The sequence below is a fragment of the Argentina silus genome, assembly GCF_951799395.1.
Source record: "Argentina silus genome assembly, chromosome: 8".
Lineage (NCBI taxonomy): Eukaryota > Metazoa > Chordata > Actinopteri > Argentiniformes > Argentinidae > Argentina > Argentina silus.
This window is the reverse complement of record NC_139662.1, coordinates 4450347-4477965: the sequence shown is the minus strand read 5'-3', so window position 1 is coordinate 4477965 and position 27619 is coordinate 4450347. Positions and strand designations below refer to the sequence as shown.

The 27619-nt window shown below is 43.2% G+C and overlaps 1 protein-coding gene across 3 annotated transcripts in view; it reads right to left on the bottom strand.

The window, feature by feature from the left end:
• Positions 1-27333, bottom strand: part of rerea (arginine-glutamic acid dipeptide (RE) repeats a) — a 111221-nt gene extending 83888 nt beyond the window's left edge. For 2 of the 3 annotated variants that reach the window (XM_083675233.1, XM_083675234.1), the window contains exons 1-2: positions 27264-27330; positions 6382-6454 (exon numbers count right to left, since the gene is read on the bottom strand). The gene's annotated coding sequence lies outside the window, so the exon portion shown is untranslated. Of the gene's footprint in view, positions 1-6381; positions 6455-27263 lie in introns of all 3 variants that reach the window. The other variant, XM_083675235.1, reaches the window with a different exon arrangement.
• Positions 27334-27619: the final 286 nt, after the last annotated feature.

The window sequence follows — 27619 nt, the reverse complement described above, 5'->3', positions numbered from 1 at the left end:
TTCCGACAGCTGCCCCTGTTCCCTTTTCCGTGTTGTTGCTCCCGGTAGTGTACGCAAGAAAAAGTATATAGCTGGATTGCAGTGCTGTAGCATTCGAGGGTAGGAAATCTGAGAGTTCGCCGTTTACAGCCTCTGCTTCCTTTTTCCTCACACGCGCGCTCTCCCCCTCGCTCCCCCTTTCATATGCACACACTCCACGTTCTCTCTATCGCTCCCTCCGTCTCTGTAACCCCCCTTCAGCTGTTCAACAGACGCATCCACATGGCTGACCTAGTCTTTCTTTATCCAGACACTAGTGAAGGAGAATTACCCCCCCCCCCCTTCTACCCCCACCACACACAAAAAACGAGCAAAATAAAAACATGGACTGGATTCAAATTATCGTCGGGACAAAGGAACGCCATGGGTACCGTGATTGATGGTAACCCACTGGGATATGGTGTGTTCTAAACTGCATCGGTAAGCAAGATGTTCAACCACCACAGTATCCAGGGCGAGATCATCCGTTTACTTAATGGCTGCTGTAACGAATATTAATGCTACACTGACATGCCGCTGCAACAGATACAGACCAATAAATTCACAGCCACCACATTACGCCTCCACTAAATTAATGAATAAGAGCTGAATATTGTTATTACTACACCATATATGGACGTACATCTGGCACAGCCAAATTTACAATGAGCGCTGGGAACTAAGTAGGGGCTTACATATTGGTCAGTGATTATTAGCATTTAAAAGCAAGGGACATACAAGGTCTGGAAAATATATGAAAGGTATGCTGCACTATGCTCATGAAATCACGCTAATTTGCATTTGTTGATAATTAATTAATTAATTATTCACTCCACCCATTCAAAGTGGCAGAGGCAAGGAGGCAAAATGTGTTCTAAAAAGCTGCATAAGCCATAAAGAAGTTAATCATTTTCAGAGGTTCAATTTGTTTGATTTATGGTTAGACAGAAATCAACAGTAATCACATGAAGTTTCCGCTGCCTGTCTTCCAAGGAGAACACCACACTGCTTTCTAACCATAGAAAATAAATCCTTTCCAAATCTAAATCCTCTCAGACATTATCATTTAAATAATCACCAACACCCCACCAAAAGAAGAAAAAGAAATCAAGTAATAAATAAGGTGATTTTCATTTCACAAACCAAGTAGATATATTTTCACTGCCTAAAACATTACATCTGACATTTCTCAAAATCCAATTAACCAAAGCAAATACCCACCATATAGGGCTATTTGCACTGAGCCCAACATGAAGCCGACACAGAATGGCAGTAGGATCAATAGGAATTGAGTTGAGGGTGGTGTGGGGGTACCTTATTGTGCTACAAACCATGTTGCCTGTCTTCTTTTCAAAAGGGTGGGGAGGGGGAGGGGGAGGGGGGGTTGTCCCTTGTGAACCAAAGTGAAGGCAAACGGTTTGCAGGTCTAGAGGAGCACCAGACTGGAGGCTCCTGATCCCCCCCCTCACATGAGCAACCAAAAAACCATACACCAGGCACCTCTTCACTTATCACAGTCTCTCTCTCTGATCAACTGTCACTCATTCAACCAAACAAAGCCCATCTCAATGAGTTCCCACCACTGGAAATGCAGAAAGCCAACCTGCTTAAATGCTAACTATTTCTGTAAGTTTGCGGGGCTCAAGTTGAACAGAAACAGCGCTGAAAGTAAATGCTCTAAATCCCCAGTGCTGGATTGGCTATTCCACAGGCTCCCTCTTCAGCAGATGAGATCCCATTATCAGGCAGACGAGAACTCCACCTCCAGGATTTCACGGCTCCTCTGTTTATCACATGGCTCTGTCAAGTTGGGCACCATTAACCGATAATGAAAGGAGACAACCGGTGCAGTTACAAGCAAAGCACTCCACATTCTACAGGCCTAAGCATGTATCTGGGAAGCTGACTGTGTCTATTCAATTCTGTTCAGCATTGAAACATCCCATCACAATACCTTTTCCCTGAACACCTCTGCTACAGTGCCTTCATTCCTTGAAAAAAGAACTGGTTACTTTGTGCCTCATTTTTTAATTCAGTGGAAATGAAATGTAACATAATGGTGCCTTTTAAAGAAAATAGAAAAATGACATTAAAAGGCTCAATGAAAACAGGGAGAAAAAAAAAGGAAGAATAGATTTCTCAACTGCCATTTAAAAACAAACCGTCATCTTTTCAGGCGTGTGTTGCCAAATAGGCTACAAATAATAAGAGATCACCACCAGTATCTACCAGACCAGTCCTTTTGTCCTGAGTCTGTGTATGAAAGGATTATTCCTTCCAGGTTTACAAGATTCTGTATCCACCTATTGTCATTAAATATAAATACTTAACAAAAGCAGGGCTGACGCACTGTGTTTACTTTTACCTCATTCCCCCTCGCTGGAGAAATACAAGCTGTTCAGACAGAGATGCTTGCAGGGAAAGTGTTCAGCAATACAAATAAGTCAGCCAGTAGCTGAAACAACAAAAAGGTGACATGGATGAGCGAGCCAAGCTTCTGAGAGACTTGGCAAGCCTCTGAGGCCCTGGCCTCTTAAGCACTCATATCTAGTAACTTCATTTAATACATTCACCAGGGATGAGCAGACAAGTTGAAGGAAAAAGGATCTTGAGGAAAACAGCCTTGTAAAGTGGGAGGAGGGAGGGGAGGGGGGGGGGGGGGGGGGTAACTTCAGAGGCTTGACTTTCCCCAACACATGACTAAATCTCAACATTGTAGCAATTTAACTTGCTTGTTGGCAAGTAAGACATTACACAGCAAGTAAGATGGATATGTTACATTGTACATGGACACCACTTGGTTTCAATTAATTGTCTTTTAGCAAGCATGGGAAATTAGGGTTCTGATATTTCAAAATCAAGTTCACTCAGAATAGGAGAGTGATTTTCAAAAGCCAAGGGGAAAACTGTCGACCTTAAAATGAATCTTTCTCTCTTTGCCAGAGGTCATATTCACATTGGAAACAAAGGCTTGGGTGACTTGAAGACTTGGGTAGTAGAATTGACTGTGCCTCACACACACTGCGTCTGCTGATAGGCCCCTTTACTGCTGGCAGGCAGAAAAGGCTTGACTTCAATTTACTCACTGCCCTTTTAGCCTTCATGGTGTCTGTGGAGTATTTTACAAGTTTAGGGAATCCAAAAGGGGGGGGTGGTCTTACACAACTAATGACAACATAGACTGGCCTAGAGGCAGTTGAGAAAAGGGAAGCAATACAAATAAATGTTAAGATAATTCCCAGACTACAGGCTTGTGGAAATCAAACATGATTTACAGCAAACCTATTTTCATTGAATATAGTGGTATACATTAGGTAAAAAAGGAGTTAACAAAACGAAAGAGCAACAACAGAAGAGGCTATACCTTTGTTGCAAATGGCTCTTAGAAGCCCTGCTCAAAATCAAGACATGCTTTCAAGACAATCCACGCAGACAAAGCCTGCAACTATCCCATTCAGAGACACTAATTACAGTGTTACCTTCCAAGCCTTTATTTGGGATCATTAACACAGTTGTAAAGTGTGAGGGAAGCCAAGGAATGTTATTTTACTTGAATCAGTTGAGGCAATCAGTTGAAAGGCCAGGCTGACAGAGCTATCTTGTTTTCTTTACCATTCACAGTAACATTTGGCAAGCTCACAAAACTCTAAACCAAGACACACATACATGTGTTTACACTCTTTGCCAAGCTACACAAACTCATGAGAGTGATCTTGCTCACAGCCATTTGGTTAAACTATTGTGTATGAAAAAAAAAAAAAGGTATAAAAGTAAACAATATTCCAGATGCTTAGCAGCCACCTGGTAAACAAATTGATAAAGTGGATGTGAGGAAAAACTTAAGCATTTTGTCCACCAAAGCAATGAGAGAAAAGTCCATTATACGGACATCAACATGTTTGTGGGGTACCACTGATGAGACACACACACACACCCACCCACCGGTGCTACTAAGCCCCTGATTTTCCACATTCACAGACATTCTTAAAGCACTCACATGGGTTGTCTGTCTGTCTGAGTCTCCAGGCAAAAAAAAAAAAACAGGCACACATTCATCCCACTTGAATAAAAGAGCAGTTCAGCTACACAGAAAACACACTTTGAGGAATGGGACCTTGCACTCTCCAAGAGTGTGAGAGCCCTAGTGCAAAGGAAGTTTATGTTTCAGGCAGAGCTTTTGTGAACAAAGAAAGGGAAAGAGAAATAAACACTGCATGTGTTGGATAGAAGCTCTGGATCCAATTTAAAAAATCACATTGCTACAGAATGTAACTGTATACATGAGTCAGAAAGCCTGCTCACCCAAAACATGCCAGACATGACAATGGATTCTATGAGGTTGAATGCAGAGGAGAGTGGCAGTTGGGGTGTGATTTCTGAGTGGTTACCATCTCCCAGCTAATCTGTTCAGATAGCCGCTGTCTCTCTGTCTGCTCCATTTTACAGCATATGGGAGCCTCACCTCCACCGGCTGCCACCCCATGGACACTCAGAGCAATCACAGCCTCACACTGTTGCTGTGCAAAATGGGCTAAATGGATGCCAGAGAATTAACCTCAAACTTTCCATTTGTAACATACAGAAATAGAAGAAAACAGCGTAAGAGAATTTCAATAGCTGTCTTCTTTTTTTCTTATACAATAATCATTGTTTTTCTTCTGGTCATGCTTGACTGCAGTGCCCACACTGTGATAATGATTCAGCCTTTCCATTTACCGATGGGTGGTGATAACAGGGGTTAGTGGTTTTCCAATCGGTCAGAGGAAATCTAACCTGATACTTACATTAGCCTTCTTTGAAATTCTGCAAAATTGTGAATAAAAGCGTAAGTAAATAATCTCATCACTTAATGTTTTACAGTTGATATAGAGAGGAATGCGAAGAGAAACCAGAGGGGGAGAGGCTACGTAATTTGTAGCGAAAGAATACCAAATTCTGATATCAGATTTTACTATTTTCATTGACTGTTCTACGGAGTCACAGCAGACATTTTGAGATCACCAGAGGGGTCAAGAGGAGCCACTTAACTGTGACCTTCCCTTGCAACTCAGACGGCTCTCAAATGAACTACTTCTGAGGAAGAAAAAATTGCTTAGCAATAGCTTTCCCATGGCATCCTAGAGCCTTTACATAGCGATGGATTTCCACAGGTATAAAATGGCAAATGTGATTTACACTAAGATTGACACAGATGTGGTGTTGACCTCTCATTGTGTTAAAACCATGGAAATAACACGGCTGCTGCCACCCGTTGTCAGGTGTAGTCTTATCGCAACGAAGAAAACAATTGCTTGACAGCACTCATCTAGAACAATGAGCAGATGCAGTATAGCCTTAGTTCTGTGTCATTATGTTGTTGTGCGGAAGCATAAATAATTTCAATTTCAAGGTGGCAAATTCACAAATAATTAGCTAAAATGCATGTATTCTGCACATGTCTACCAAGTGTGGTAAGGTGGATGTGTGTAAATAAGAATGTATGTACGTGTACTGTATGTGATTGTGTGTTGATTTGATCATGAAGACACATACACACACACACACACACACGTCGTAGAACATGTTCCTTTCATGTTGGCCAGTCCCTGAGTGACTGTGTATGTATGGGTGCAGTGTAAGTGGTCGAGATGACGTGGTGTAGCCTCAGCCACCGTACGGTAGCTAGCCTAGCGGGGTGGAGGTGGAGGTGGGGAGAACGGCTGGGGAGTATGTGAGCGGTGCTGGTCTCCTGTTCCTGCGCACATCAGCAGGTGGGCAGAGACATGGAGCCCACAGAAAAGCCAATTACCAAACACTTTAAGTAACCTGCTAGCCGCCTTTGAACAGCAGCCTTCTCCGTGTCATCGCTGGACTCATGCCTGCCGTTTGCATCGTTGGATAGATGCAGGATTTTTTTTTTTTTTTTAAATGGCTTCAAAGAAAATGAGGTCACGTCAAAATAATTACATTTTCCTTATAAAGTTATCGGTGAAAAAAGGGGAGGGAGAAAAACATCATCAACGGGGGAGTGGACTGCTTGAGGAAAGAGGATGGAGCCTAAAAGCAAAAGCTAACAAAGCTAGCAGTCTCTCGACAAACATTAGCGTGTGTTAGCATGCGCAGAGCCAGGAGAGGGGGGTTGAGTGCACAGGGCAGCTGAGCTCCCCTGTGAGAGGGTCAGTAGCAGGAGAGCTAGCTAGCAGAGAGGGTCGGAGGTGTGCTGAGGGGTTAGGACGGCTAGCGAGGGGAGCTAGCTGGGGGGGGGGGCGACAGGGGTGTGTTGTGAGAACCCCCAGGGTTCACCAAGGGCCAGAGAAAGGAAGAGACAGGTGGGTTAAGGAAGGAAGCGGCTGCTTTAGCCGCTGTGTCGCCGTGTTGACTAACCTTGACTGCATTCACCTCCTAGCTCTCCACCACACTCCCTCAGACTGTTAACAAGCACTGACACAACGACACTCTGGGGGGAGAAAAAGAAAAACAGACAAACGAGAGAAAAGAAAAACATGAATGATGAATAAATGGAAGTAAATGAATGAGGTAATAATAGCCTGACAGTGCAGGTCTAGACATGGGTGAAACAAAGAGTCAATGGAAAGGGGATACAATGGCATTACAGTGATGTTGCAATACTTTTACAGCAGTATCTGTTTAGACTATACATAGTTGCCCATCAAGATATTCACTTTAATAAGATGATGTTGAACAAAACATACCCTAGGCTACATACACAACTATTCATTATACTGTTGACATTTGGTATACCTTGTATAATAAAACATTCATTTTGATCCCCCACTCCCCCTCTATACTGTAGCACTCCTCACACTCACAAACACAAATCCAGACACTCATGAAAACACACACTCTCTCGTGAGCCCTCTCCTCTCTCGGCGAGAACTCAGAAATAAAAACATCACAAGTCTGCCTCACAGCACCTGTTCAATAACATCGACATTTCACATTCAGCCTCCACAGAAAGGAAGCTTGTGTGTGTGTGCGCGCGCGTTAGTTTTTTTTATAGTGTTTGGCTACAGGTGTGTGTTGAAATTAGGGTTTGCCATTCAAGCATGTGGAGATAAAACAATGACACGTACACAGACTGTGCAAAATATGCGCTCTGTCACCAGGTACACACAAACTCTATTGGCTCACCAGGAACCTCTGTTTGAGGGCATTAAAGCATTTCGAGCCCAAGCAATAACCAGAGATTAATGTAATAAACTCTGGACTACATCACAGGATGAAAACATTGATTTTGTGTTTTCCTCAATAACTGCAGTTTCACCATACTGGTCTAGACTACGAAGAAAGACACACTATCACCATCACACCAAAGGGACTGCAGCTGTGCTCTGTATCACAACACACTGAAGTGACTGACCCATACAAACCAAACCGAAACTCCAATCCATAAAATCAGACCACACGGACTACAATAAGCCTGTCCACTACATAACACATGCCATTCATGAGACCGTGTCTACCTGCTACTACTCAATAGCCAGCATCTCTGCTCTCAACCAGTGGTCCATTAGCCACGGTAATTAACTGCCCCCAATCATCAAATGAAAAAAAAAAACACTAACCAACACAAGCTAACAACAAATCTCCAACTGAAACCCTTTCCCCACTGTGACTGACTGACTGACTGAGTGTGTGTGTGTGTGTGTGTGAGTGCCAGAGTCCATACTCACTCTTGATGTGAGCGGCACAAGGCGTGTGGATGATGACTAAGAGGCCTGGCCTTTTCTTCTTTAGCGAGCTTCAATCTTATTATGCAACTCACACACTCAGCTCCAGTCAGCCCCCCTTGACACCGCAACCTAGAATCCTGTGCTGAAATCCCAATCCTCTCCGCCCGCCACTGCCCTCAGTGGCTCACTGACATCAAAGCCAACCCGCCAGCTTTCATGACTAAGCCTGCCTTTCTGCCGGCCATGTGCTCTTATAAAGGCATCGCTTTTAGAGGAGGCAACAGCTAGGCTAACCATTTTATACACCTCATCATATACTATTACTACAATTCAGGTCTTTTACACACTTGTTTAAATTCTGAACGACCAGCTCTAAAAAGAGAGAGAGAGAGAGAGAGAGAGAGAGAGAGAGACAGAGTCCAAATTCAGTAGGCTGTCTGCCAGGTTTTCAAAAGGGGCTTAGCAATAGACTACAGGAGAACATAACAACACATTAGAGATTCAATCTAATCCATTACAAAGTGGACTGTTCACTGTTTACCTCCAGGGCAGAAAATACCTCAGAGAGCGGTAGGATTTTTTTCAAGGCAATAGTAGGGACTCTAGCATTTTTTGTTGTCTTACAATTTGCAAATCAAAATAACCCTCTCGGCTACACTGAGGCCTAAGCAACGACTCCTTAATGGGCTTAAAAAGGGAGAAATCGGAGACAAGCTCCAAAATGGCTGCCTTCGTCATCATGGCTGACCTTCCTGCATATTAACCTAAAGAAAACTGATTACCTGGTGATTAGTGCACGTTATGAGGCGGCTCCATTAACCTTTGAGAGATGGAGAGTGGAAGCTCTGTGCTGCTGCTTAGCCGAGCATAGCCTTCTCTACCACGTCTGAAAATAGAGGGGCGAGCAGGCAGGGAGAGAGAGAGAGAGAGAGAAAACTGCAGTGTGACAGGAGAGCTGCTCCCATTAGGTAAGCACATTGAGCCGTCAGGCCGGCACATTTATCAACACGCAGCGCCAGTCAGCACCGGCCCCACCGTTGGGCCACTGAGCTACCGCACTGAGGACAGACAGGGGGATGGGAAGGGGAGGGTCGTTACAAAGCACATTTGGAAATATCTGCCTCGTAGTCCTATTAACTGTGCAAATGGTTTCCATGCGTGGGTCAGAAGGTTTTAGTTGCATAGTGGCCCCTCTAGGTGGCCATGAACTGGCATCACGCATACAATTGCATGAATGTGAATAGGCCTAGTAGCCTACACGGTAAGCTGTAATTGCCAAGACAAAGATCAATCAAGTCTATTTGAACGTGTAAAAAATTATCTTTTCTGGCTCTTTCCAAATCTATTGCAGGCAGTGATTCCCGTGAGAGGACAGGGCATATTCAGGGGGGGCAGCCAGACACAGTAGTAGACTGTATCTGTGCCATGTGAGACGTGAGCAGAGTTGACAGGGGCAGAGCTCCCTCCAGACACCTCAACATCAACCACATTCACCACAGAACTAGTCCCTTCACATTGTCTCCTACAGGGAACTGGCTTAGTAAGGCTGCAGTTAGCAGACCGCTGATTCTAAGGAGAAGAGGAGTTACTTTCCATGAATTTAGAGACTTGATTTGACACACAATCAACGTTTATCAGCCCAAATCGTGAGTCATTTGAGACTCTGACTGAGCTAGATCCAATTAATATTCAAGACGTTTCAATAGGATAAAAGCACACTGTCTGACGGAAAGAAATGGACTGAAGCAGATGCACAAAAGCAAGACAGTTGTGACGTAGCCTACATGAACGTAGCCTAATGGAATGGTTTGCAGACAAATGTCTATGGTTCAGTAATGCTAGTAGTCACTGGGGTCGTATTATCCTCAGGCGAATGCTTCTCACCTTCTCATTAAAATGCTTACTGGTCAAAAACAACTTCACACTCTGGGGTCATTTTCAAAAACGACACCAACTTGGCAGGGCTTGTAATAACCCATGCATGACATACCACAGTGACATTTAGCGAGGCTTATCCATTTTATAGATAGACAGACAACCCTGATTTACCCCCTGGAAATCAGATTAAACGCTACTGTTATGTTTCTCTGCAGTGCATAGACTAACACAGGTAAAAAAAAAAAAATATATACACTGCCAGGTCTTAACGGTTGACACTTAGGTTCCCTCCACGGTAGAGAGTGGACGAGAAATGAACCTTGTTATGCGTCCTGACAATCCTCCCCGCGCCCCGGAAAATAAAAACATGCCTCTCACTTACTGGCTGACTGTACCCAGAGCCCATACATCAGCATTATAGAAGCACAGCCAAGGTCAGCTCAATTTCCTCCTCCTGTTAGAGAGTATCAAATTCACAGGGAGAGGGAGTACCCGGAGAGATGTAAAGAAATTATTTGGAGAGAAAGGAGAGTATGTGAAGTGTGAAGGAGAGGAGGAGGAGGAAAATACTGAAGGAAAGCAGTACAGACAGACTTACTCTACTGTAGGTCATAGCAGAGATTTGTATGTAAATGCACTCTATTAAGTATTGATATGTGCCAGACTATGAGAGTCATTTGTGACCTGATGGGCTATATTATCAACACTCTAGACGAACATTTACATCTGGGTTCATTTGCATACCCTATTTATCACCAGTTGTATGCTGTCATTAATAGAAATTATAGCAATTTGATAAATGACATAATTGCATGAAAATGGATCTGTGAGTGTGTGCGCGTACATGGGTAAGTGTGTGTGTGTGTGTGTGTGTGTGTGTGTGTGTGTGTGTGTGTGTGTGAAGTCATCACTGCCTGCTTTGCCAGGTTAACATCATCAGAGCCTGGGGGAAATAACATTTAAGACTGCAGCAAATTCATTTAATGGCACAACCTCATCTATTCCTCATATAAAAAGGGCTCCTTGAGGTGTTGCAGAATGGCAGGATGCACTCCACAACGTTTCTTCTATCCACGGGGTGCAGTGTGGGTAAACAGAGCACGTCTAGATCCATCACCCGACTCTGTCGAGGCTGAGCTGCAATTTGTAGTCAACTCCAACCTATTGTGAAAAGCCGGGCTGCCACTGTTGCTAAGCATCTAAGGGTGACAGTGCAATCGTGTGTGTGTGTGTGTGTGTGTGTGTGTTAGATGAAGACCTGTGACTGTGAGGGATATAGAGCCAGGGGTTTAATGGCCCCTCTCCATCTTGTGTGCAGAGTAGGTCTAGCGCGTTGGATAACATCTCTGGCTAACAGCAGGTATCAGCGCAGCCACAATCCCCTTAGGGCTATTTTCAGAGGCCCTGACCGGAGCATGACTGACTGGCTGACCTTTGTGCCCGTGACACAGGAAGAGCAACCAGGAGACACACTACTTCCTCTTATTCACAACATTCCATACCTAGCCAGCCCCGCCATTCTGCCCTTGTTTGCCCTTTTTTTTTTTTTTACTACCGGGATGCTTGTTTGTTATATAGCGACAGTCTCACTTAGCTTTTAGACAGGATAAGATAGCAAACGCAGAGCGTATTTGATACTTGAGAACTTTAGAAGAAGTTCAATGAAGCATCCTAGACGGCAGGTCTTTTTCGAAGTGTAGCAGAGGTCTTGTCATTATGAGAAGGATGAGGCTAGCCTGTGAATGAAGTAGGAAGAGCACGCACAGCCTTCTACACTACCGTAGGTCTGCAAGTCTTCTAAAAGAATCGAGCCTACGTAAATAATACGCACGCAGAACCAACCGCTATTCAAACAGACCACAGGATTGAGCCCAGCTGAGCCCTTCTGAGATATTAGGCTGGTTTGGTTCAAACGTAGACTGTAGTGCTATGAATATGATGAGCTCATTATAGTGATTAACAGCCCAGTTGTGGTGGCTGTTAATAGCGCAGGTGATAATGGCAGGATAATACATGTATCAGGGCATGGGTGTGTGTGTGTGTGTGTGTGTGTGTGTGTGTGTCCCTCTGTGGGCTTCTCTCTCTACTTCCCTTGGGTTTGCTCATCAGCCACCTCCCTTCACCTGCATCTGACACCTCCAGTGCTCCTCTCCTCCATCCCCTGCCTTCCCTGGAGGAATGCAACACCCCACCCACCACCTCCCAGCAGCCCCCGGGGCAGGGCGCAATTAAAAACAAGGCAGGAGATCAGCCATGTGTCACAGGACCTCAGAGGGGCTTTGACTCATCACTGAGGTGGGATTTCAAACGGAAGCAAAGAAAACAACACTGTCTGACTGTACGCCTGGCTAGACTATATGTTCCACATCAACATTCATTCCTTTGCGGAGGAAGGGTGGCAGAGCGTGTGCACGTTACAACAGATCAGAACGTTAAAGCAATAGGGGCAGTTCAGTGTAAAAGGACACATGAGGACTCAAATGTGAAATTCATCAAATGTATTTTGGGGAAATTAAGTCAGAAATACTTTTCTTTACCATCTTCCATCATACAAATTGGGATCTGACTTCTGGTCAAACATATGGAAAACGTCTATGAAAACATTTACCAGAAAAAGTCTTTGAAGGTGTTGAGAAAAACATATAACCTCAATAATGTATATAATAAAGTATAGACCCCGGTCAACTAATATCAACACTTATATTTAGTTTTGCAGAAATGGTTTGGTTTCTGTAAGAATCATTGCCCAGTCTCCAGGTCATTGTGTTACCCAAGCCTAACAACAGTTTAAGATATTTTTAAATGTATATTCCTTATGAGGAGTGAGGATAATGAAAGTTAATACAAGTATGGATGAGGCTGGTAAGCTAAGTATATAGGTAGTCCTACCAAATACTTAGTGTTTTAAGTGATTAAAACCGGTCCTTCTGTTAACAAATGGAATTACTAATGGAATTACTGAAAATGAATTGGCTACATTCACTTTTTGTACTGAATCTAAAACGGTTCTTCTCCTGTGGGAGAACCCTTTAACGAACCCACATGGACTCAAAACGATCCCAAAAGAGTCCTTCCACAGGAAAAGCAGAAAAACAGTGGGAAATCATACGGTAGTAGTTACAAAGCACTGCATCAACATCCTCATCTCATGCTCCAAACAATTAAGACTTGTAGCTGCCATTGAGAATGATGACATACATGTTGCACACTTCTACAGTAAGGACAGCCAGATTTGTGTTCATCATTAAAGAGAGTGCACTGACACATATGGTCTGGTGTCCTTCCAACATGCGAGAATAATATCAATACTTTTTTTTACATTTTACAGTAGGGATCTCTGAGCCAAAATAGGACCAGATTGGGTTTGTCTGTGTCTGCGTGTATTTTTTTTCAAATTCTGGGTGCCAAAAGGCTAAATTTTGTATAATGAATAAAAATACATTTATAACCACAAATGTCATTGATTTAAATAACAAATGAAGAGTTTCAAAAGGCATATTTGTTTCTATGTGTTTTGATACAGGAAGTTGATAAAGGAAGACATTATTACCTTACTTGTAACATCTATTGTATGTGTACCTTTGTTTCCCTATTTTGGCTACATCATCATGTACAGAATGACATTAAAACCCATAAATTATGCATATCTTTTGGGAACCAAAGCGGTTACAGTCGATTACCATCATTCTGTTACCAGATGTAAATGCACTTCACTGTAGTTCAACAACAAAATAGATTTTTTTCAAACCCAGCGCATCATATAGACTCTTTCTGCAGACATATATGAACTTAAATTGGAGCACATATTTAACAGTTTTTGGGAAACATTGTTACGTAAAAAACTCTATTTTATGGTCATGCCATTACCAAACTTTTAATCTGCACAGTTAATGTAAAAAAAAAAATACAAAAAAGTCAGTGGGAATTGTTAGAAGTAGTCCTTGTGCATAAAGTTGTATGGTTTGTTAAACTTTGCCATCACAGGTTTTTGTTTGGCCTACGTTTGAAAGTGAAAAATTGAGTCCGAACAGTCATTCTGTTACCATGAAATTGGCCATAGCCTACTACTTAGTGGTGCTGATCCACTCTGCCTGATAGCATCACACAGCGCCTTGCTAACCACACAAACACACGCACGGGTACACACACACACACACGCACGCACGCAGGCTGCTCTGCACTGGCATCAACCAATCACAATGCTGCCCTTGACATTGCTCCCTGGTCTCTCTCCTCTCTCCCTAAACAATGAATGTCAAAACCTTCAGCACTGATTTGTCTTCCCTCTTCTCTTTAAAAGTCCTATACTGCTGATGGCTCCGAAAAATATTTAGCAAGTCTGTTTCAGCACACCTTTAAGGCTGAAAGTCAGACAACTGTCTTGCTCCCCAGGTAAGACATGACAATGGGAGATGGGGGGGGGTGTAATATCGTCAACATTACTTAATCATAGTCCCTCCCTATAGCAGTCCCTCAGTGATCTCTCTGTGTTATTTCTCAGTCAGGGTTCAGTAGCCTTTTCTCCTAGGTTCAGCCATGCTAGCGCTTTGCTAAGCAGGTGTCAAGGGAGTTTCCCCTCAATTAAGCAAAGGTAAAGTAATGCCTCTCTGAGGCGCTGCCTTGAATACATTACTCATGCTGTCACGGCGTTGGCAGGACAGCCCACTGCGCAGTGCAGACAACCTCCTTTTTCCTCTGCAGGTAGAAAAATGACACTAAATTAAACTATAAATACTGGAGAGGAAAACCATCATACTTAGTGCTTGTTAGTCATTGTTTTGCTAAATTACAAAGTAATATAAAAATGAGGTTCAGGTGATAGTCATCATCTGAGAACCTCAACAGATCTCATGTAGGCCGAGGCTATATTGATATCTTCCATGGAAACACAAATACAGTCAAAATGCTTAGGCCTACCTGATAGGGAAAAATCATCTCAAAATGAAGCCGTTTTACCAATCAATATACTGCAGAGCCGGTCATATTACTACATAGGTCTAATCGTGGGTAGGACATGTTTTTTTGCTTGGCTATCACACATCAGTTATCCTCTCTCCTCTAAAGGTTTCCTGAAAATGTAGGCCTATCAGAAAAAAAGTGTTGACAGCAGCAATAATGCCAGTAGGTTTCATGTGAGTATTACTGTCCACTTGGCTAGTCCATTGAAAAAGGGGTGATTGATGGCTGCGTACTGTGCACCCGCCTCGCTTGTGATGAGACATGTCAATATTAAGAGACATGAATTCAGCGGTCCATGCCCTCCCTTTCTCTCCTCCCGACCCGTCAGTACCAGAGAGAATAGCGTCACTGTAAATACAGATGCTGTGAGCACCGAATTCTGGGCCTGGTGTGTTTCATCTGCCGTGACAGCTTTTGCTGCTGTTGAAAAAAAAAAAAAGAAAACAGGCGGGAAAAGCAAGTATTCCCTTTAATAAACTGCCAGGGAGAGCGAGGAGAGAGTATAAAAGAGTCGCTCGCTGCTCGGCGGTAGCAGCGATATATTGACGGGGAGAGCACTCCTTCAGGCATTAGCCGGTATTATGCCGCTCACGCAGGCTTAGGAATCCGGTATCATTGCACCGACCGGGAGCCGTCAGAGCCAATCACTCAGGGGAGCCGTGGGCGCCGGGCGGGACCGCCCAGCCGAGGACGCGGGCAGAGACGCTGTGCGGCTCTGCAGACGCCCCAGCCCCAGCCGCAGCAGCACCCCAGAAGCTGTCAGAGCCAATTAATTACCTCCCCCTCTTAATGCTCTCCATTAAGATAAACAGATAAATAAATGCAGCCGTCTAAAGGCAGGAGAAGCTCTGAGCAGCTCATCACCACTACATCATGACTGATGAAGACCCCTCCACCCCACTGGTGCAGCTGTGACACATAGGTCCTGTCACCAAGGGTTGTCTCGGTGTGCTCTCTCTCTGTGTGTGTGTGTGTGTGTGTGTGTGTGTGTGTGTGTGTGTGTGTGTGTGTGTGTGTAGGGGGGAGCTGCTTTGGAAAATAGGCAGCTTTTTGTTCTGACCCCACAGCTGTCACTAGCAGAAGAGACCCAGTCACCAGCAGCTCACACAGCCATCTTACACCCTCAATGGTGCGGCGGGGGTGGGGGGCATCGAGGGCAAGACCCCCGAGGATACTGTTGCTATGCACTGCCACGACATGAGGCAAAAGAAAAAAAACCTCAAATACAGCTAAGCTAACACAAAATGGTCACTAGTATTAGAATACAATACCTGGTTGGTCACTAGTATTAGAAGACAGACTACACCATGAATGTCACTCTTACTGGTAATCCAATTATGAGCCATGTATGTCCATATCAATCAGCCATTTTGTTCCAGCTTGAGCTTTCATTCATCACCAGCAGGAGATGTGCTATCAAAAGGCTACACTGTTTACTGAAATCTGGAAGGTCAAGAGGAGAGCACAATTGGTTTATACTGATTACACTTATACTGATTAGACTACACCGTCAAACATGTATCCACTGTTTAATGTGGCTCATGAGGAGCCAGGTCTGGCTAACCAAGTAGCCTAAATTAGCCATAGGTGTGGTGTGGAAATTGTATTTGAGTTTGAAGGTGTCAAAAACACATTTGTCCATAATGAATTGAAATAAGACCAACTATTATTGCCACAATATGTTTTGTTAGCTTAGCTGTTACCAGTTACGATTAAGATGCTGTGGTTTGCTCACTTACACTCAAAATGAATCGATTGCATAGTCTAGCCTACATTTCCTAGATAAGAATATCCAACCAATGCTTCGTTACAAATTATAGGCTACTATTACTCAATCTTGTTAAGATTTGAAAACTCTTATCCTAAAAAGATATTGTATGGTAGACAGGATGATGAAATAGATGTTTTATCTGATAAGTACTATTACAGATTACAAAGGTATAATAAAGACAAGTGGCAGATTAAATCATATGTTCGCTTGTCAGAAGGAAAGAATCCATACTTCTCCCAGGGAGAGAGATAGACACACATTAATAAGTGATAAACAAAATGGCTCCTCTAATCCCCATGTGGAGATGCAAGCACTTTTTCCCCCTCATCAGTGAGTGTGATAACTTATTTTGTAGAGTCTCTCTCTCTCAGCATTCAGGCCTGTCTTTGACGAGCTCAATCATCCACAAGCCTGAATGTGATTTGCTCTTGAAAAGCTCTAAACACAAGAATCATATCTTTGTTTCTGGAGGCTCTCTCAAGTAAAACAGACACAAATGAGATGTGGGGGGGGGGGGGGGGGGGGAAAGGAGGCTACATTCATTTGGTGCTTTTGATTCGATGTGGGGCAGGATCAATGTTATTTTAATTTCTGAAAGCTCTGTTTATGAAATGCAATAATCCTTCATTAAAGATGCAGGCGGCGCCCGGGAGCGAGGGTGGCGTAAATGATTCATGGTTTGATATCTCTCCTGTATAATGGGCTCCTCCGGGGAGCAGCTCCACTGCAGTGCTCTGCTCACGCTACCCAGGCTGGCTGCCCAAGATGAAAAAGCCCTGCCTGCCATGAAAGCTGCTCAGTGCAAACAGAGAGGACACAAAAGAAAAATACTTGATTCAATATCGTCTGACAAACTATCTGAGGGCATAAAAAAAAAAAAAAAAAAAACATATCCTACTTGCGGGTGAAAACATTCGATACAAAGAACAAGGAGTCTTGATTCTTGTACATCTTAATGTGGGAATTCTACAGCGCCCCCCCCCCCCCCACTCACAAAAAATGAAGAGATTAAGGTTGTAACGTGTCAGGCTAATCATAACAGACAGTTTAGTGCAATCTTGCATAATTAAATACTTTGCTCTAACCACCTAATGCATACTAATTTGGAACAATTCACTCCTGGACCTGGCAGACCATGAAGTGCCCAGAAGAAGAAGAAGCTGTGCCACAGTGTGTAACAGACTGACACACATAGACACGGTTTTTTTTCTTTCTCCATCGTGTTGGAGGGCAGGGGGGTGGGGAGACTTGTTAAAGGTCAGAGGGCAGGACTTGAAGGAAAAGGTCACACATCATTACTACACAACTAAATAAACAGCCGCTGGCGATACCCGCCACAGCTGTTGCATACAATGTTGTCTCCGCTCTTTTTCTATTCTGTCTGGATCTCTTTCTTTATCCACCAACCTCTTTATGTTTCAGACATCACATTAGGACTGTCATATCCTGCCTTGATCCTTATCCACCACTGGCTTTATTGCTCTGATCCCACTGAGTCACGAGGAGGAGGAGGGGGCTGCTGGAGCATCACGCTTTAAAGCACATTCATATTAATTGCAGCAGTAGCCAGAGTGGTAACAGAGATCACCCAGTGAGGTATTTTGGTGCAGCCAGGAAGCCTTTTGTGAGCAGATCTCGTGAATGCTTAAGACCTGTGTTGATGAGGAATGACTAGGCTACCGTTTCATCTTTGAAAAATGTGTTATATTCGGCCCTTCTGTCTGCAGAAATGTCTGTGTTGGTGAGGTGTTTTAGCACGTGGGCATGAACTGTGTGTGTGGAGCATGTTACAAAAGACATATATTATCATGAACTGTGTGTGTGGAGCGTGTTACAAAAGATATATATTATCATGAACTGTGTGTGTGGAGCGTGTTACAAAAGATATATATTATCATGAACTGTATGTGTGGAGCGTGTTACAAAAGATATATATTATCAAGAACTGCGTGTGTGGAGCGTGTTACAAAAGATATATATTATCATGAACTGTGTGTGTGGAGCGTGTTACAAAAGACATATATTATCATGAACTGTGTGTGTGGAGCGTGTTACAAAAGATATTTATTATCAGGCGACATCAACGCCAATAGAAACGTGCTTAAAATAAAGGATCACTTAACAGCTCTTGTTATCTCCATACTGCTCTTGGCTAGCCGTTTATGTCCTCAAACTGAATTCAATATTCTCTGTTGAACAATGAGAGCTAATAAAGATGTAAATAATCGCCCGTCAAAGGGATAAATCAACCTTTGCTCAGCGTTAGTGTTAGGTAAAATCACAGGTTCTATCCCGGCATGAAAGCCAGTCTCAACCTCTTTGCATCACCCTCCTATGGACCTCTAAGAATAGAAGGACTGTAGGCATCCCACATGACAGCTTTATCTCCTTATTTTACCCCCTTTTTGCGCTTCACTCTCTCCTTTTTATCAGCTGTATTGAGGGACCTGGCAGCGTATTTTGCTGTGCGGTTGTGCTCCTTCGGCCGATTTCCCCCAAGACTCATCAATGCTCCATTACCAAGTCAAATCAGGTGGTGCTGCAGAGATTGCTGAAAGCGACACTTCTCTCCCACACACAGACACACACACACACACACAAATAGCCGGGAGGTTTTTCCTCTAACAGCTCCACAGGACGGTGAGCAGGGGAGGAGGAAAGAAATCACTGTTTGATAAACGTCAGAGTGCTTTATGTGTGAGGAGGACCACAGAAATGCATTCCACTGCTACTCCATTTAATTGTGAGGGAGATTCTAATCTCCTGGGACCACTGTTCACACATTATTGTTTCTCATTTCATGTGTCACAAACAATTAAAACACGCCTGTCGATTCCTGCCTTGAGCCCCCACCCCCACGTCTCCCCCCCCCCCCCCCCCCTCTCTCTCCTCACTGGCTGTATTCCTAGAGAAGGTCACACGCATTGCTCACTTTCATTGTCTTTATCTCAGACAGCAAAAATGACAGGATGGACAAGCCTCTGAAATGTAAGCGGCTCCGGAGAGGTAACGAGGAAGCAAAAGACAACGTGTCCTTTTAATGGTCGATACAGCAGCTGCGCAGGCAAGACAAAAAACCTTTAGGGAAGAGTGAGAAAAAGGAGCATTGTGCATTGTTGTTTCATGTGAAATTTGTCAAGTGTGTTGATGAGGGGAGAAGACTGAACTACTAATAGAGAGACGGGGGGGGTGGGTGGGTGGGTGGGTGGATGTGTGTGTGTGTGTGTGTGTGTGGGGGGGGGGGGTTAGGAGACTCTTAAGGCTGTAATGGTTCTTCTATCCAGGGGTCTCTCAGGGCTGGAACAGGAGTGGGTGATCTGTTCCCGGTAACAAAGCTGTTTCAGTGAGGACTGAAATTTATACTCCTGCTGTCAAGAGAATTATTTGGCTTTCATAACATTGCGTGTTGCTGAGACAGTCAAGGCGGCATTGGTAGCAGTTAGCCTAGTAGTTCGTGTTTGCACAGAGACCGTACATGATCGTCACTGACAGAGGGCTTGCTTTGTGCACTGACAACAGAACTGACACAGGGAAAATGATGAAACTAGACAAACTCCAATAGCCCTGATGGATTAACTAGCCAATATTGCAAATCTATACACAAAAAACATCTCTCCTCCCTTGAGAATAAATGTCAGCACAGTTTTATACACAGAGTGCTAATACTCAAGTTGTCACTATCAATATTCAAACTTGGCCTCCTAGTACACTGCTACACTACAGTTTAAGCTAAACTGACAATGAATTCAACAGTGAGTTGATTCTCTGGTTTTGAGTGCCTGGAAACTTGTCCCAGAATGCTCACTGGGGACCTGGAGAAATGGGAGAATCCAGGGGACATGACCTCCCCTCCTCCTATCCTCCATTGTCTGTCCATACCTCCAGGCACCTCACAACAAAGAGCTCAGTGATTCTAGAGGCGATGGAAGACAGAGCAGTGATCCAGAGACAAAGAAGAGGCACTAAGCGCAAGTTTACAGGTAAACAGTCACAGGAGCTGGCAGAGAGTAGAGACCAGGTCATGTTTTACACACTGGTGAACCGACAGTCACTCCAAACTACAAACACACACAACAGCAACTACTGTCACCCCCTCCCTTTGTTCTATCTATAAAATATATGTATGTATGTATGTATGTATGCATGTATGTATGTGTGTGTGTGTGTATATATATATATATATATATATATATATATATATACACACACACACACACACACACACACACACACAAATGACTGACTTCTATTAATCGCCTCTACACATGATTACAAAAAGCCTTTTGAGTTATGCCGCAGATGACAGGAGTAACCGCCGAGCCTCCCCCGATTCAAAGAAACACTTAAGATGATAAAAGAAAGACAACTTCAGTGTCATCAGAAACAGGCGCTGATCTAAGAAATCAATGGGGGAGATCAATGCTTGGGCTCGGCTGCCTCTCTGTCTCCAGATGAGCTGGAGGGAGACGAGCACTTTACATAAGCACTGATAACCATCGCAGAGGCCATCTTCTGCTCACCGATTTACTGTGCAGGACTCCCAGACACCTCCAGGCAACAAAGCTGCTCTCTCTCCATCACTGGAACCGATTCGTCCATAACTTCACACATAAGGGAAAGAGAGGGAAAAGGGAAAAGAAGAAGAAAAAAAAAAAAAAAAGAACACCTCAGGCCAGCCAGTGTTGTGGAAGAGTGAGTGGAGTGGAAGGAAGAAAGGCGTCGCGGCGTAGCATCTTCATTAGAGCAGCGCGGCGGCAAAGCGCTCTAGTCAGGCTCCTCATCCTCTCAGTTAATTAGTATTTCTGCTGCTTCATTTTGGGGCGCGAGGCAGGAAGTGGAGGGTTGATTGCCTTTTATTTCCCAGTCTAACGGCTTCGCTGCCTTCCCCTTCGCTTCATTAATGGGAGATCCTGCCGATTTACGGCGCCACGACAAACATCAATTTCAATAATTACAAGAAAACTGGAACACAGAGCACTTTTTTTTCACCCGCTTTATTCGCAAAGCTCAGTTTCGCTAGATGTGCCCTTTTTATGATTACATACTACGGAGCCTTTAATAACACATAGGCGTTTAGCTCAGTCACAGTTAACACTTCAACTATTTACAACCCTGGAAAGCAAAGTGAACATTATCAATGTCACATTTCCATTTACAATAAAAACCCAGATAAAATGTTGCACAAGAAACCTGGTTCACTGAGAACATATTATGGTCTCTATAAAATCTCCATTTGTAATTCTATTGAAAAACATGGTGTTTTGGACAATATAATATAGGCTTGATCTCATTCAATGTTACCTAGGCAAAAACCCTGAATCAGGAAGAGCTTCAGACAAATGTTAAAATGTAGAAAAATGACATTGGTTAGGCCTACAAGACAAAAATCACTTTTTTTTAATCACAAAGAAGTGTTCCACAATCTAACAGGATCAGCCTTTTTCCATAAACTCACATTTGAACAATAAGGCTAAAAGGACTTCAATCAATTCATCCACGGTCACAGTACAACATTAGAAACAACTAGAACACAGCAGGCTAATCTGAGTGAATTGCCAGAACTCCAAACATACAAGACAAACAAACACACTACACTGCTCTGTGTGCCGAAACCAGTGCTTTCATATTCATAAAATCAATAACTGTGTTGACTTGCACTGTATTGCCTTTCTGTCTTCTCATCTTGCTTGCTAATGTTTCTTTCATGAGCTAGCCCGGTACTGGTGGTGACATTACAGCTATAGCACTTTGCCAAATCCCCAATGGATCAGTGAAAATGGCTGGTGTAAAACACAATTAGCACAATCCATATGGCTGCTTAGCAGAGGAGGAGGAGTCCCAGGAGTTTCCTATATTCTTTTGTCACGTAAAGATCAAACTGCCATAACATTGCTATTCTAGCTTACAAAAGCAACTACCTTTTGTGTTATGGGGCTACATGGCTTCGATAAAGCCTTGCAATTACTGTTGGCAAATAAAATCGACCGACCTAATAGCCTAATCAATATCAGCTTCATCATGATTAATAGCTAATATTAGATGATGGCAATTTTAATGTGAAGGGAGCTTTCCTACCTCATTTGGCTAAGCCCTATTGATTGATTTGAACCGCTATCATTCGACCAGCTTGATTCTATAGAATGTTCCCATATAAAATGACAACTTTATTCATCCTATGTAAACTGAGCCTCGCAGAATTTTGAAGTGCTTTAGGTGCATTTCATTCATTGATAGGCCTATCTGCCGAGCCAACAAGCATTTTCTTGCCTGAGAAACGCAGACACCTTTTACTGAGTAGAACCGAACAACAACAGCTTGAGGCAACAGATTTATTACAAATTGATCCATTAGATAGCACTGCTGTGCCTCACTGTTTACTCTCTCGCACTCTCTCTCCTTTTTCTCCCTCTCTCTCTCTCTCTCTCCCTCCCTCTCTCTCTCTCTCTGTCTGTCTGACAGCCTTTCCCTGATGGTAGCATGTATTAAACTGGATGTGCTTCAGTGGCAAATAGCAACCCAATCCACAGACCTCATTTTCTCTCACTACACACAAGTGGAGAGGAGGCGAACTGCAAAGACAAGATGTCCATCCGGCACAGAGTCAATTCACTCATCCTATGAACTAGACTCACCGTCCAATAGGTTAGCCTCAACTGCAAGGGCAGGCAAGGACACACTGCTGTGTTTGAGCGTTCTAAATGATGAGGTCACATCATAAGTGAGTGCTGATAAGAGTGCACAATGTCACCGGGTCCTTTCCTTATAAACACTTGAAGTCTGACCTCTCTCTCCACACGCTCTCATATTCTCCATTTAAACGTCAGTCACTGTCCTGGCTCTGCTGCACAGTCCCCAGTATATACACACACACACACACACACACACACACACATTAATCATACACCCCAGCGCTGCTCTGTCCTGACTGGTTTATAACCACATCCAGCAAGATGCCCTGACATGAGTGTGAGAGGATGTGTTGCATGCTTCAGTGCTACCATCTCACCCATGCTGATCAAAGTGCATTCCACTGCCAATGCATTGCAGGTTGTGAAAGGGAGTGTTCCGGAAAGAAAACAACAGTAGCTAGCTCCTCGCTTTTTTTTTTCTTTTAAGGAGAAAAACAATTGTTTTCCTAAGGCGATGACTGCGACGTCCGCCGCATCTTTCGTATTGATCATTCTCTCCATGAAACAAATCAATTAAGTCCACGGTGTCTCCCTAATAATTAACGGGTAAGCTATTGATTGTTATTTAGCTTTGATTATGTGTCCGAAAATTGTCAGAGCAAGTCTTTACACCTTTCTATTATGTTGCATCTTTCAACATGACATGAAGATGTATTGGAGGGCCCATTTACCAGCAGCTGGAAGAAAGAAAAAAAAACCACCCTGCTGTGTATATCTGCGCCAATAAGTCAATGGTGACTTCCTTGACCTGCATTATTCAATGCCTGACTCACTGTTGAAGGAAAAATACTCTACCCCCTAACAACTCTTCAGGCTGGGCTATTATAAAATGAAAGGCTTGACAGATGTGTGTTTAACACAAAGCATTTACTTGAGAAATTCTGCTGCCAGGAGCAACCATGTTTTCTAGTAAAACTGCTCAGATCCTATTCTGTTCTTGCCTTTATTCACTGCTCGCTCTCCACAGCCCTTCAGAATAGGCTAGCCTGCATCACCGGGAGAAAAAGACTAAAGAAAACACTGTAAAAATACCATTGGCTTCTGAGTAAATGTGTGTCTCTGGAAAAGGGCACCATCTAAAGATGAGACAATATTCAATGAGTCTTAACCTGAACGTCTCTCCAGGCAGCTGCGGGGGGGTGTACAGTAGTAAAACACTGGTATGCATTGTGTGTGTTTCTGCACCACTAGCGCCTTGCCGTATCACTACATGAGGCAATCTCTTACCTAATCAGCGCTGACACACACACACAGCGGCACCACCATCACACTCCACTCCTTTCCACTGCTCTCCTCAGGGGCCAACACACTAATAAGCCATTTCAGACCTAAACAAAATACACAGACCTAGGCTGTTTGAAATCGTTTCAAATATTTGAAAAACTTGGTCTGCTTGATTTAGGCTAGCTTGCCTGGTGTAGGATGACATCTTTTCACAATCATTCTCATGGTTCTGCAAGCACCGCAAGGCAGTTTAGAACAGTTTAACCAGTAGGCCATCTAATTACAATGGACACTGGAATTAAATAATAACCTACTCACCAGACTTCAGCCACACACTAGTGAACCATGTGATAAATATGCAGACTATTTTCTCATGCCTGAATTCAATAACCTGCCCAGGACTAGGCCACAAAGAAAAGATAATGTGTCTGATTGGCTAAGACAAAAACTAAACACAAGCTGACAAATCCATGTTGAAGATACGAAGGCTTGAAGCAAGCAAGCTAAAACAATCTCACTGAGAAAAGAAAACTGATTTGATGGCGTCTTGAACATCAAATACGACCTCTATGTGGCAAGATGTTCCTGAATTGTTAACATGGATAGAACTTGCTGATAGTATCTCATAGCCACAATTGTAGAACAGAGTTCCGCTAGGCTGGTATCAAATAAAGATGAGATATGATGCAGCATGCTACTCTGCTTGGATCTCGTGTTATGAGAGGTGAAGGGAAACTGTCAGGCAACACAAGACGTATCCACCATCTCAGCTCAGTCTAGCTGGGATAAGAAAAAAAAAAAAAAAAAAAAAAAAACTATCGTGTCTCATTTCTGCCAGGGTGCCCTGTGTGTCAGCCCAATATCTTAAAACAACACACGCAAAGCGCATTCTACAGCCAATTACCCTGGTTTTGGCACTTAGAACAGAAAAACATCTTTTGAGAACAATGAAAGAGCTGGCTTGTTGTGCGTGCTGTCAGTAAGTGCTGACAGATTGTTATTTTTAATGAATATACAACACTTGAATGGCCCATCAAGAGGTCTTTGAGGGAACATTGTTCCTTTATCCAGAGCATTAATATTCTATGTAACCAGATACACTGAAAGTGATTTCAAACACAAGGCGGAAAAAAGCAAAGCCAGTGAGACCAAACTGTCCTTAACACATCTAGTGCAGTCTTTTATGTCTTCATAGGAAGTGTCTGAAGCACTGATAGCTTGGACAAGAATGTACATGGTACGTTTCACTATTAAACCACCTAATAACTCCACTGAAATGTTTTGCAGGAGATCCTCTGATGTATGACCCCTTCTGTTAACTAACTGAATTTCATACCACAATGTGTAGATAGCAAAATACCCGACATTGAGGGCTAGCCTAAACTCCTTGTACTTAGACAATCTTAAGAAAAACAAAAATACTGTACAACCACACAGATAAAGGATACCTTTTCACTGCAACAGTATGACTCACAGTAGACTTCCACTGAGACAGACTAGTGTGGTATACTATCTTCCTTGATCGTGTGTGCAAAAGGTACGATTTTCCGTCGAGGGATCTCTAGGTGAAAAACAGCATGCTGGCATCTGAGCGCAGCATGAAAACATTGAATTCTTATCCTGCATATTGACAAATCAGCCAACAAAGAGGTGCCAAACCACAGCGAATAGGCAGGCACTCAAGGGATCTTCCCTCAGCTTGTCTGACACTTCATAGGCACTGCCTTTCACTTGCCACATCATTCCCAGCTCTCCCAGCCAATTGCTCAAATCAATCCTAAAGCAATTCTAAATTACCCTCCAGGGTGAATCTAAAGCATACTCCTCTTCAGTGAACCAAAAAACATCTAGCCCCTAACAATAGTCAGTACTTTTAGTGCAATGACAGATAAATAATTCCTGTAAGCTGCATTAGACATCATCATAGGCTTATCATGTAACCTGCACTCGACATCTCAGGCTTATTTGATTCTTGAAAGAAGAATCACTATTGGTCTGGTACAGTTTGGCAATGATTTGCTGTAGAGACATACAGCAGGCCTAACAGTTCCCACATCCAAACCCACTACTACTTCTTCTTCTCATAGCAGCATAGATTATCACAGCACAAACAAAACAGCATGCAATACAGTGCTATGATTACTTTCTCTACTAGTGGTGCTATTCATTACATTTTATTTTTCACATGTAGGGAAACAACCAGAATGTATACAAGGTGACTTGTTCTATCTATTGATCTATTTACTCAATAACATCTGATTTTAGGTTATGGTTATCTAGTTTGCCAAGACAGCTAGTTAGCTAGCTTACTTAGCAAGTTTTCCAGTTGGAAGAAACTTAGCTAGCTAGCTAGCAGCTAATGCCTATATAATTATGGCTAATTCAGAGATCATCAATATCATTTCTAGAGTATACATTTGCTAAAGCAAAACTACGTAAGTTTACAAATTAACATATACTGTCAACCATGCATGGTAACGTTGGACAGTCAGCTAAGTTGCAAGTTAGCCTACTACTCTTTTCTGGCTAACTTACCTAGCTATGCTACCTAGCTACCTGCAGTCTTTCGGGCAGGTGCAATGTCAAGCTAACTTTGTTCACTGACACTGCCTTAGAGCGATATTATCAGAGATCGACCAGTGATCTAAGGTTATCTAGCAGCTTCTGGCATCACTGGTTCGGACTTTCTAAGACCACAAGTTACAGTCTAGCGCTGGCTAGCTGGTGATGGTGTTTCTGGGTAAGCTAATATCCATGGTGCAGTAGCTACTACTAGCTAGCTAGCTAGCTTGTAAAGACAAAGAAGGCAATACACTGGTTGCTAGCATAGCTAGCTGTTACCTCCTAGCTACGCTAGCTTGGTGAAACATTTCATTGTCACACAGTCCGACCCAATGACACTTCAAGCTAAGTCATTAAGCTTGCTAATAATCAAATTAGCTACGTTAGCCAACATTAGCTACCCCTTTTATTTGTCATAAATATGGCATTCTATGGACATCATACAAGCTAGATAGAGTATGCTATTGCTACAGATATTGCAACACTTACCTTGGAAGAGGTTGTTCTACAACATCTGTGATTTGTTTGAGATATGACTGAAACAACAACAAACAATAGCAGAGCTGAGGCTGCTAGTCAAGTGCCGCTACGGGGGGAGTAGCCAGTCAGCGACAAACTACTTGTGTGTCTTTTATAAACGCAACTGATCACGTTTGATAATGCTGTCATAAATGATGGAGTTGTATAGGACTCCTATTAGGAGCAAAGTGGGAATAATAGGTGTCGGGAATTTTCTCCTCTATTATAGCTAAAGAGAGGCACAGAGTGAGAAGCACCCAGCATGACACCTCACTCCTTCTTCTTCATCTTTGGGTGCAAAGAGATGAGCAGTTTAGTTTGGTAAA